An 11,113-nucleotide genomic window follows, 5' to 3' on the forward strand; every position below is an offset into this window, starting at 1 on the left:
CAGATTTTGCCCCAGTTTTTACCACTTTTAAAAATTATGAAACGTAATCCTCAATCAATGTCTAATGAACACTCAATTTAAAACACCTTTGAAAAAAGATTTTTGAAGAAAACAACAAAAACTTACCAGATCCCGGAGCGATTTCCCAGGTTTATATATTTTGAAGTTCAAAATGAACTTGTCGCATCGCATCGCTTTGCAAACGCTTTATTTGGTCACAACGCCTGCATTGGCAATAACTGGCATAAAAACTTCTGGATCTACGGCCGACAGGACTGACATTACGAGTCCGTAACGAACATCAACGATAGTGTCCGAATGTTGACGACAACACTTTCGGAACATTTCGGATAACTTCGAAAGAGGAGGAATTCCTCCTTTTTGGTTACGTGATTTTGGGTGACACCGGACCCTAAATTCGACAGAGCCTAGTCGGAGATTTTTGGGTCTGGGAACCAGAAGTTTCACTGACCCATTCAATTCAATTCAATTCAATTTCAATTCAAGAATTCTTCCCGTCAAGCTAACGTTTAAATCACCACAGGAACTTACAAACAAATATTTAACTTTTGTCTGTGGAAATTTCAGTTTGTTTAAACAATGATCCTCTGTCATTTTGTTTGATTGAAACACAATCTTCTCAGAAGTTGTGTGGATCAAGGAACGCTGTCAAAACCCAACATTTTGTGGCTCGCCGCAATCTCAAAACACGCTAACTCCAATAATCCGCAGTGCAAAGTCTTCGTTCAACAAGCAACAGAGGGGGTAAAACACCAGCTAAATGGCTATGTAAAGCTTAATGCTATTGGTCCATATTCACTCCCTGTCTATTTGCCGATAGAACTTGAAACGGTGCTTATGATTCGTCAGTAGTTAGTTGTGCACAAACATACTATGAGACGGTTCCGACAGACAATGAACGACGTAAATCGACGCTTAACTACACGTAAGTTTTGACTCCCTTTTCTCTTGAATTTTCACACAATAAAGGTGCCACTATAAAGACAATGCACTGTAGCTCAATCTGTGTCAATAAAGTTTTGATTTGTTGAAGAGAACATGAGAAAATAGCCGTTTAAAAACCGCATAAATTGTTGTTAGCCCGCCACGATTTGCTGTAGGTTCGCGTGGGTCGCTGGACCAGTTCATTCATTGTGTGGGGATTCATGTGTACGCGGGGTACGGGTGTGTGTGTGTTCACTCTGGCTTTCGTGATAACCTTAAAGAACACTTAAATACAAAATTTAATGGGGGGGGGGGGAATAAATTGAATACACACATTTTGTCAATACTTCGAACGGATCCCTTGTTGTCACAGTTGTGATTAATTATTACAAGTTAACGAATAGCCTAGTCAATGTTTACTCATTATCTTGATTTCTTCAAAAGCCAATACTATGGCATTTGTTTAATTGTTTATGCAGAAGTTTATTGTACAGCCGTCTTAAGCCTGTGACTGGTTACAATGTAAAAAATAATTTTTAATAGTTCTTTCAAAATAATATTTGTTATTGTAAAATGTTACAAGAACCTTGCTCTATGTGTTATACAAATATTTTTAAACTCTCATTCAACTAAAAGTTTCATTTGATTCTCATGATGTTTGATCAATTTGTTATTAATAAATGTTCAAGTGATATATATTCAGAAAATGATGGTTTTGTTTCCAATCCTTTAGGTATGGTATGGGGTATTAAATTATTAGAACCGCGGCGCCCGCTGTACAGTAGATCATGTACACATAGTTGAATATATCCCTGAACACCCCTATCACAAAACGGTTGGTCCCATCAATGTTGCCAGCAACTCGCGTGTGTGTACGAATCATGTGTTGCTGCCAATGGCATGGTAAAATTACATGTCATTACGGCTTGACACTTTTGTGCACGGTAGAGTTAATCTCATTATTTTATTTCCATACTCTCATAAAAGAATAACAAAAGTTACGTGTATTACGGAGTAAATCAAAACAATTCTTTACGTAAGAGTAAACATAAATAAGCAAACAGAGAACGGGCCGTTTTAGTAAGCAATAGCTTGTAAGAAAAAACACTGCATGAGACGAGACAGACAAGAAAACAATTGACCAACATTTAGAAATCAAGCCTTATATTTGGTCGTTATTATACAAAATTGTTCATTATGCCGGTAAGCACAAAAACTTGCTATAAGCACAGAAAAGTATAGCTTAGCCGATAAGAGAAACTGGCTATACCCATGTACCCCATGTACCAAAAAAATGAATGTAAGAAGCATCACCGCAGTTATTATCTCAGATTGTGTGTCTAAAGGAATTATTCTTCTTATTTTGACTAAGTTCTTTCCATTTGGACCGTATTCAACTCTGGAATATGTAGGCTATAAAACTTTATAAGTGCGGTAAGGAGTACAGCAGTTGGTAGGCCCTACAATGCAATTTGATATCGTTCACTTTTTAATTCAAACGCTTGACCCCCCAAAATGGAATACTATAAGAGGCGTTATCGTAACGCTTTCTATATTGTATTCCGTCAGGGAAAATTCTTCCAATGTTGACTACTTCATTGTATACAAAGTGACGTTTTAATTTCTAGAATAAGAGTTGATAACCAACGATGTTCTTCAAAACAAACACTACTACTTACTGTGTAACTATCTATTTAATAAAACTGTCACCGTGCCAAGTTTCAAAATCAAGGGAAACCGACTCGGATTTTGCCCGAGTTTTTTTAGGTGAACAAAATTAATCATAATTCACACAGGCACATTTTCATTTGACAAAAAAACAATGCAGAGTGTTTTACAGGGCAGGGTGTTTTCTATTACTTTACAATGATCATTCTACATCACACAGTTGTTTCTTGTTTCACATGATCAATGTCTTTATTTTATAAATGCGTAATGTTAACCTGGCAAATAAATTGAAATTTTTTAAACTAATTACTGTACACCTAAGGGCAGAAAAAAAAATTGTCAGAGTAAAGTGCTTGGTAATTATGATACTAATGATCACTACTATCACTGACATACAGAAACTGGAAATAATTAAAGTTAGAAGAAAAATGTATACCAATTTGTAAACAGGGAGTTAAGTTAATACACAGTTGAGTTATGATTATTCATTAGAGTTCATTAACTGCAAAGAAAGCTTATTAATTGACTTTTATGAAAACACACAAAACCTTTTTATCTTGAGATGTTTTGCTAAATAAAGGGTTGTCAAATTTGTTTAACCGTATGCACATTTTAAAGAAAAACCGTCGCAAAGTGTGTTATGAATATCACTCCTTTTTGATGAACCCTTCACGTTTGCCGTGACCCTGACTGCTTCCCATTACGTTAGAGATTTTAATGCATATTTTTAGTATCTTGAAGAATTTTGCCGTTGTTAGCTTTTTACATTTTTACTGCGGGAAACATATTTTTTCGGTGTCAAATAAATGGGCAAAATGTTACAATTTCGTGATTTTTTTATGGAATTGATTATGACGTCAGGGTTACATGACATACGCGCATTCTATTCCAGCAGCGCTAACGCGCTAGGCGGGCGCTTTGTTTTGTTTCTTTTGCGTACATACGAACGGGCTACACTAAACAGCATACATCTTCCCCAAAATGAACTTACTTAAAAACGGAGATGGCGCACGCCGCACGCCGCACGTTTGCCGTGACCCTGACTGTTTCCCGTAACATCTTACAAAATAAACAAGTGAATTGCATAAAAGAACAAACAACATTTCCACACATTTGTTCAAATCTGCTACGGGCATTTCATGAAAAGGGTATGGTTTGATGCATAGAGCTTTAAACTTGTATATTCATAGCTCTAATGTTTGATGACAATTAGTTAACAACAGGATGGACCACGTGAAGGTTGTCACCTCCCACCCCACAAATAACAGTTTAAAGAGATCGTTTAAAATCTACATCGTTAATGAGTACTCAAACCCCCTAGATAAACAACAAGGAAAATGTCATGACCTTGTAATTAAAATTTTGTTTTTGCTGCATAGAGCTAAACATGGTTATAAAGCTCTATTGTTTGATGACAATTAGTTAACAACAGGGTGGACCACGTGAAGGTTGTCATCTCCCACCCCACAATTAACAGTTAAAAGAGATCTTAATACATCGTTAATGAGTACTCAAACACTAAATTAACACTACAACCAATGTCAACCTTAAAGAGTACTCAAACTCTCTAAATAAACACCAAAGAAAATGTCATGACATTGTCATTAAAAAATTGGTTTGGTGCATAGAGCTATAATATAAACATGGTTATAAAGCTCTATTGTTTGATGGCAATTAGTTAACAACAGGGTGGACCACGTGAAGGTTGTCATCTCCCACCCCACAATTAACAGTTAAAAGAGATCATAATACATCGTTAATGAGTACTCAAACACCCTAAATTAACACTGCAAACAATGTCAACCTTACAGCGCCAGCCACCAACCCGGTCATTCCCTGAATCAAACACCCTTAATAAAAACCCTAGAAAATGGCATGACCTTTGTAATTACAAAACCTCGTTAATGAGTACTCGAAACCGTATATAAACACCATAAACAATGTCATAACCTTGTAATCAAATAACATCGTTAAGAGTACTCCAAAACTGGACTGCATACCCTTAATGAATACCGTGGAAAATGTCTAGACCTTTGTAATAATAAACCTGGTTAATGAGTACTCAAACACACACAAGGTCATGACCTTTGAAAAAGAGTTACTATAAACCCCGAGTGTGTCACATTATTTATTTTCCTATAGTAACCAGTAAAAAACATGGTGGCCACCATGTGAGGGTACCCCAGAACAGATACCATGTTAATAATTAGAATAATAAATAATTGAATTACAGAGTGACACAAAATAAAAGGTTACAATTTATAATTAATTAATTATTACGATACAAAACTTCATTACATAAATCACCACTTATATACAGTCCTTAACACACTTTTTTAACGTCGTTAAGAGTACTCGAAAACTGGACTGATTATCCTTAATAAATACCATGAACAATGTCTAGACCTTTGTAATAATAAACCTGGTTAATGAGTACTCAAACACACACAAGGTCATGACCTTTGACATAACAAACTTTAAAAAGAGTTCTAAACCCCAAGTGTGTCACAATATTTAGATGTCTTCATATAGTAACCAGTAAAAAAACATGGTGGCCACCATGTGAGGTAACCCCAGAAGAGATACCATGTTAATAATTAAATAATAAATAATTGAATTACAGAGTGACACAAAACAAAAGTTACAATTTATATTTAATTCATTATTACAATACAAAAGTTCATTACATAAATCGCCACTTATATACAGTCCTTAACACACTTGTTTAACGTCATTAAGAGTACTCAAAAACTAAACTGATTATCCCTAACAAATACCATGAACAATGTCTAGACCTTTGTTATAATAAACCTGGTTAATGAGTACTCAAACACACACAAGGTCATGACCTTTGACATAACAAACTTTAAAAAGAGTTCTAAACCCCAAGTGTGTCACAATATTTTTATGTCTTCTTATAGTAACCAGTAAAAAACATGGTGGCCACCATGTGAGGGTACCCCAGAACAGATACCATGTAAACAATTAGAATAATAAATAATTGAATTACAGAGTTACAAAACATAAAAGTTACAATTTTTAATTAATTCATTATTACAATACAAAACTTCATTACATAAATCACCACTTATATACAGTCCTTAACACACTTGTTTAACGACGTTAAGAGTACTCAAAAACTGGACTGATTATCCTTAATAAATACCATGAACAATGTCTAGACCTTTTTAATAATAAACCTGGTTAATGAGTACTCAAACACACACAAGGTCATGACCTTTGACATAACAAACTTTAAAAAGAGTTCTAAACCCCAAGTGTATCACAATATTTACATGTCTTCATATAGTAACCAGTAAAAAAACATGGTGGCCACCATGTGAGGGTACCCCAGAAGAGATACCATGTTGATAATTAGAATAATAAATAATTGAATTACAGAGTGACACAAAACAAAAGTTACAATTTATATTTAATTCATTATTACAATACAAAACTTCATTACATAAATCGCCACTTATATACAGTCCTTAACACAATTGTTTAACATCGTTAAGAGTACTCAAAAACTGGACTGATTATCCTTAATAAATACCATGAACAATGTGTAGACCTTTGTAATAATAAACCTGGTTAATGAGTACTCAAACACACACACAAGGTCATGACCTTTGACACAACAAACTTTAAAAGGAGTTTTAAACCCCAAGTGTGTCACAATATTTACATGTCTTCATATAGTAACCAGTAAAAAAAAACAGTAAAAAACATGGTGGCCACCATGTAAGGGTACCCCAGAACAGATACCATGTACACAATTAGAATAATAAATAATTGAATTACAGAGTGACACAAAACAAAAGTTACAATTTATATTTAATTCATTATTACAATACAAAACTTCATTACATAAATCACCACTTATATACAGTCCTGAACACAATTGTTTAACATCGTTAAGAGTACTCAAAAACTGGACTGATTATCCTTAATAAATACCATGAACAATGTATAGACATTTGTAATAATAAACCTGGTTAATGAGTACTCAAACACACACACAAGGTCATGACCTTTGACACAACAAACTTTAAAAGGAGTTTTAAACCCCAAGTGTGTCACAATATTTACATGTCTTCATATAGTAACCAGTAAAAAAACATGGTGGCCACCATGTGAGGGTACCCCAGAAGAGATACCATGTTAATAATTAAATAACAAATAATTGAACTACAGAGTGACACAAAACAAAAGTTACAATTTATATTTAATTCATTATTACAATACAAAAGTTCATTACATAAATCGCCACTTATATACAGTCCTTAACACACTTGTTTAACGTCGTTAAGAGTACTCAAAAACTAAACTGATTATCCTTAATAAATACCATGAACAATGTCTAGACCTTTGTAATAATAAACCTGGTTAATGAGTACTCAAACACACACAAGGTCATGACCTTTGACATAACAAACTTTAAAAAGAGTTTTAAACCCCAAGTGTGTCACAATATTTACATGTCTTCATATAGTAACCAGTAAAAAAACCAGTAAAAAACATGGTGGCCACCATGTAAGGGTACCCCAGAACAGATACCATGTAAACAATTAGAATAATAACTAATTGAATTACAGAGTGACACAAAATAAAAGTTACAATTTATATTTAATTCATTATTACAATACAAAAGTTCATTACATAAATCACCACTTATATACAGTCCTTAACACACTTGTTTACTTTTTATTGGTAGTGAGTTTACTTTTACAAATAACCTTATGTTGTCTTGACTTTGTACAGAGTAAATATTTTTGTGTAAGTGGCAAAATATCTATCTAGATAATGTCGCTACATACTGCAGAAGTAAGGCCTCTTCTTCACCATTCCACCTTGATCGTTCTTGCGCTTGTCGCATCGAAGTGACGCTTCCAAATTCTCTGATCATCCATCCATCTAATGCCAACTTGGTCTGCCTCTTCGTCTCGTTTGTGTTCTTTGGGTTCATTCTGTTGACAATGTTCATCTGTTGTCATGATGCCTTAGATGAGGTGGTGAAGCAAGTGTTTTATTGGTGTTGCATAAGGTGGCACAGCATCTTCACGCGTCCAACTTGAAGGTGTTCGAACGTGTTAATCCTGTATTAAATATGATCAAAAAAGAAAGAAAAAACTAATTAGAGCGAGATTTGGATTTATAGGTCAAAGATGTGTGTATACTATATCAAGAATTGCTTTTTATTAAGTATGCATATCCCTCACTCAGTGACCCTCCTGGCGCACGCTTTAACATACATTTTTCAGACAAGGTCAATGGTCATCGCTCCTTCAAATATGCTTCTCCAAGACTTTGGAACTCTCTTCCCAAAAATATCATAGACTGTGCCACGCTACGAACATTTAAATCTAAACTTAAAACCCATCTTTTCAATCATAGAAGCCCTTAGAGACTTTATTTTGTAATTTGCGCTATATAAGAACTGTTTATTATTATTATTATTAAGGTATATGGGACTATGTTTGAATAATGAAACCTAAGAAATGTCTATTGTCTGCACTTGTATGGATTTCTAAACTTTCATCTTCACTAAAACAGATCATACCTTCAAATTCCACTTAGGACCCTGGTGAGTAGCTGAGGAATAAGTCTATCTCCTCAAGCCATGATGTATCTTTCTGTACTGTGACGTCACATCTTCATGGTCCATGTTGACACGCAGTCGTCACAATCATCTACAAGAAAATTACAATGTACTCGCATCAGTACAAACCATATCAAGACTTGGATCATCAGGGCCAAATTTCCTAGAGCTGCTTAAGAACAAAAAGGATCCAAGCAAATGAAATGCACTGCGAAATGAAGTTTCGAGATTAAAGAGATCATTCTCTAGCTATCTACCTATGTTTGGTGCACTTCAATGACAACTGGGATGTTGTCCGCATAGGCAGGCATCCTCTCGGCTGTTTTCATGTTGGCGCTTGTTATCAGCAGGTATCCCAAGCAGATCTGCAGACTCCTGAAATATATGTCAATTAAGACATTTCAGTATAATTATTTTCACCAAATACTTTTTACTGTAGAACAATTATAGTTCATGTTCCAAGGTTGTATTTGGCACATTTATGTAATACAATGTTATTTTTTTCACATCACTAATCCAGAAGAGGAAAACAGTTATGCTCCAGTCAAAATCACAAAATTTGCCAACAATCAAACTAAAAATAAACTTACCCTGTCTTGTCATTTTGCTCACAGCGTGCAAAGGTCCCAATGATTACTTCATGGCCGGCATGTGCAGTTTCCACTGGACTCCCATGGGCAGATGGTTAAACATTTAACCAGTTCACCGTCGCCGTAAAAAAAAAAACGACAAATACAAACTATTAGAAAAATGCACTTCCCCAACAGAGTTTAGAGATTAAAGAGATCATTCTCTAGCTATCTACCTATGTTTGGTGCACTTAAATGACAGCTGGGATGCTGTCCGCGTAGTCAGGCACTGTTGCATCATGGCTTTTGGTCATCGGCAGGTAGCACACCACATCCCCAGCAGAACTGCAGACTCCTGAAATATATGCCAATCAAGTTATTACAAAATCACTATTCTCATTAAATACTTTTCACCATAGAACAATATTCATGCTGCGAGGTTTAGATTTTTTTCATGAGGACTCTAGCAATTGGAAAACTGGTGATTTTCAAAGCTAAATTTTAGCATGGAGCCCCTTTTAAATCTAGACATAATCTTGATTTCAGGATAAATCTCAACAACTTACGGTCCCTTAAAATAAACTTACCTTTTCCTGTCGTTTTCCTCAAAGATACACAGCTCCCATTGATGTCTTCATGGCCGCAACTGGAATCGTGCAGTTTCCATTGGTCTCCAATAGGCAGATGGATCACCGTCGCCGTACAAAAATTAAAGAAAAAATACAGACAATGAGAAAAATGCATTTCGAAATAGAGTTTTGAGTATAAAGAGATCATTCTCTAGCTATTCTACCTAGGTTTGTTGCGCTGTAATCCCATCTTGGATATGTATTGTTTGAAGCTTTGCATGGTGTGGAGAAATAAGAATTTACGGGGACAACCATGTGTAAACCTCTTAAGGTGAGTATTGGCTCTGGAAAGAGCTGGTTTGGTCTCGATGTTTCTAACAGTATATTCTGCTCGTCTTCAGGAGAATGCTGGACTACAGGCGATGGTCGAACTTTAGAAGTGCTGGATGGATGAGCATTTGGGCGGGATGGATCAAAGCTGTTCTTGGCCGGTAATGCATGTGAGTTGATTGCTGGCTGGATGTGTGTGCATTGGAGTGTGACATTCTTGTGGTGAGCTGCTGCTGGAAGGGTTGGCTTGAGGATGTGTGACCAGATGTCGTTAATGAAGAAACCGATGTCTTCTGGAACTGTATGGCGTGCTTGTATATCGATGGCCTCCCAGACTCTGCATTGGTGACAGGACTGTACATGAGCTATGAGTTTGGCTTGATTCCACTTGATGATGCTGTCGTGTTCGTGTGAATATTTGATGATGGCTGAATTGTTGAGGTGTTCCAGTGTGCCATGTGCTTTGTGTTCCTTGATTCTTGTTGAGATATTGCGCCCTGGTTCCACGATGTATACTTCACAGTAATCGCAGGGAATGTGGTAAACGCTGGCTTTGTCTCGAGTGTCTTGCTTGTCCTTGTGTGTGTGGAGTGATGCTTGAATCTTGTTTGATGCTGTATGGAAGGTCTTGACTTGAGCTTGAATGAAGATACGTTGAAGCTTGTGAGAAGATAGGCCAATGTTTGGGAGGGAGATTGCAGCCTTGAACTCTGGTAGTTCATCTGGTGTGAGACTTGGCTTGGGCTCGCTGAGGTTGAAAGTTTTGTAGCCATTAAGTTGACGTGATGTCTTGATGTGTTGTAGTTCCTGCTTCAAGCTGTCCTTGTCACAGGTGTCCAAGGTCCAACGGACCAAGGTGTTGGAGACAGCAGACTTGAAGCGAGGATGGTGGAATAATGAGTTGTGAACGTATCTGTTGGTGTGCGTTGGCTTGTGATGTACCGTGTGGGCTAGAGTGCCATCAGCTTGTCTTGTTACTTCGGCACCTAGGAAGGAGATAGCATTGTTTTGTTCTTGTTCCATGTTGAATCGGATACGTAGTTATTGACTGTTCAGTTGATGGAAGAACTTTTGGAGTGCTGTCTTGCCGTTGGGCCAAAACCACAAAGGTGTCGTCAATGTAGCGGAACCTGAGGTTGGGGCGAAGATTGGCGTTCTTGATACCGTCAAGTTAAAACTCCTCCATGAACAAATCCATCAGGACTGGGGATAGAGGAGATCCCATGGTGGCCCCAGAGGTTTGTTCGTAGAATTTGTCTCGCCACCTGAATCTAAAAGCGGAGAAGCAGGTGATAAGGAGGTCGTGGACTTGTTCTGGAGTGAATCTTGTGCGGTCTGTCAGTGTAGGTTAGGCTTGAAGGCATTGTTAGGCGATGTTGCATGCTTCTTCAGTTGGTATGTTGGTGAATAGTGACATGATGTCAAAACTG

General features: G+C 36.6%; 1 long non-coding RNA gene across 1 annotated transcript; it reads right to left on the bottom strand.

The window, feature by feature from the left end:
- Positions 1-8,201: 8,201 nt before the first annotated feature.
- On the bottom strand, positions 8,202-9,302 carry LOC139938570 (uncharacterized). Its single transcript, XR_011786173.1, has 3 exons — positions 8,806-9,302; positions 8,473-8,590; positions 8,202-8,306 (listed from the first exon to the last, which is right to left on the bottom strand). It is a non-coding gene; the product is annotated as an uncharacterized lncRNA (long non-coding RNA).
- Positions 9,303-11,113: the final 1,811 nt, after the last annotated feature.

The sequence above is a fragment of the Asterias amurensis genome, chromosome 6, assembly GCF_032118995.1.
Source record: "Asterias amurensis chromosome 6, ASM3211899v1".
NCBI lineage: Eukaryota > Metazoa > Echinodermata > Asteroidea > Forcipulatida > Asteriidae > Asterias > Asterias amurensis.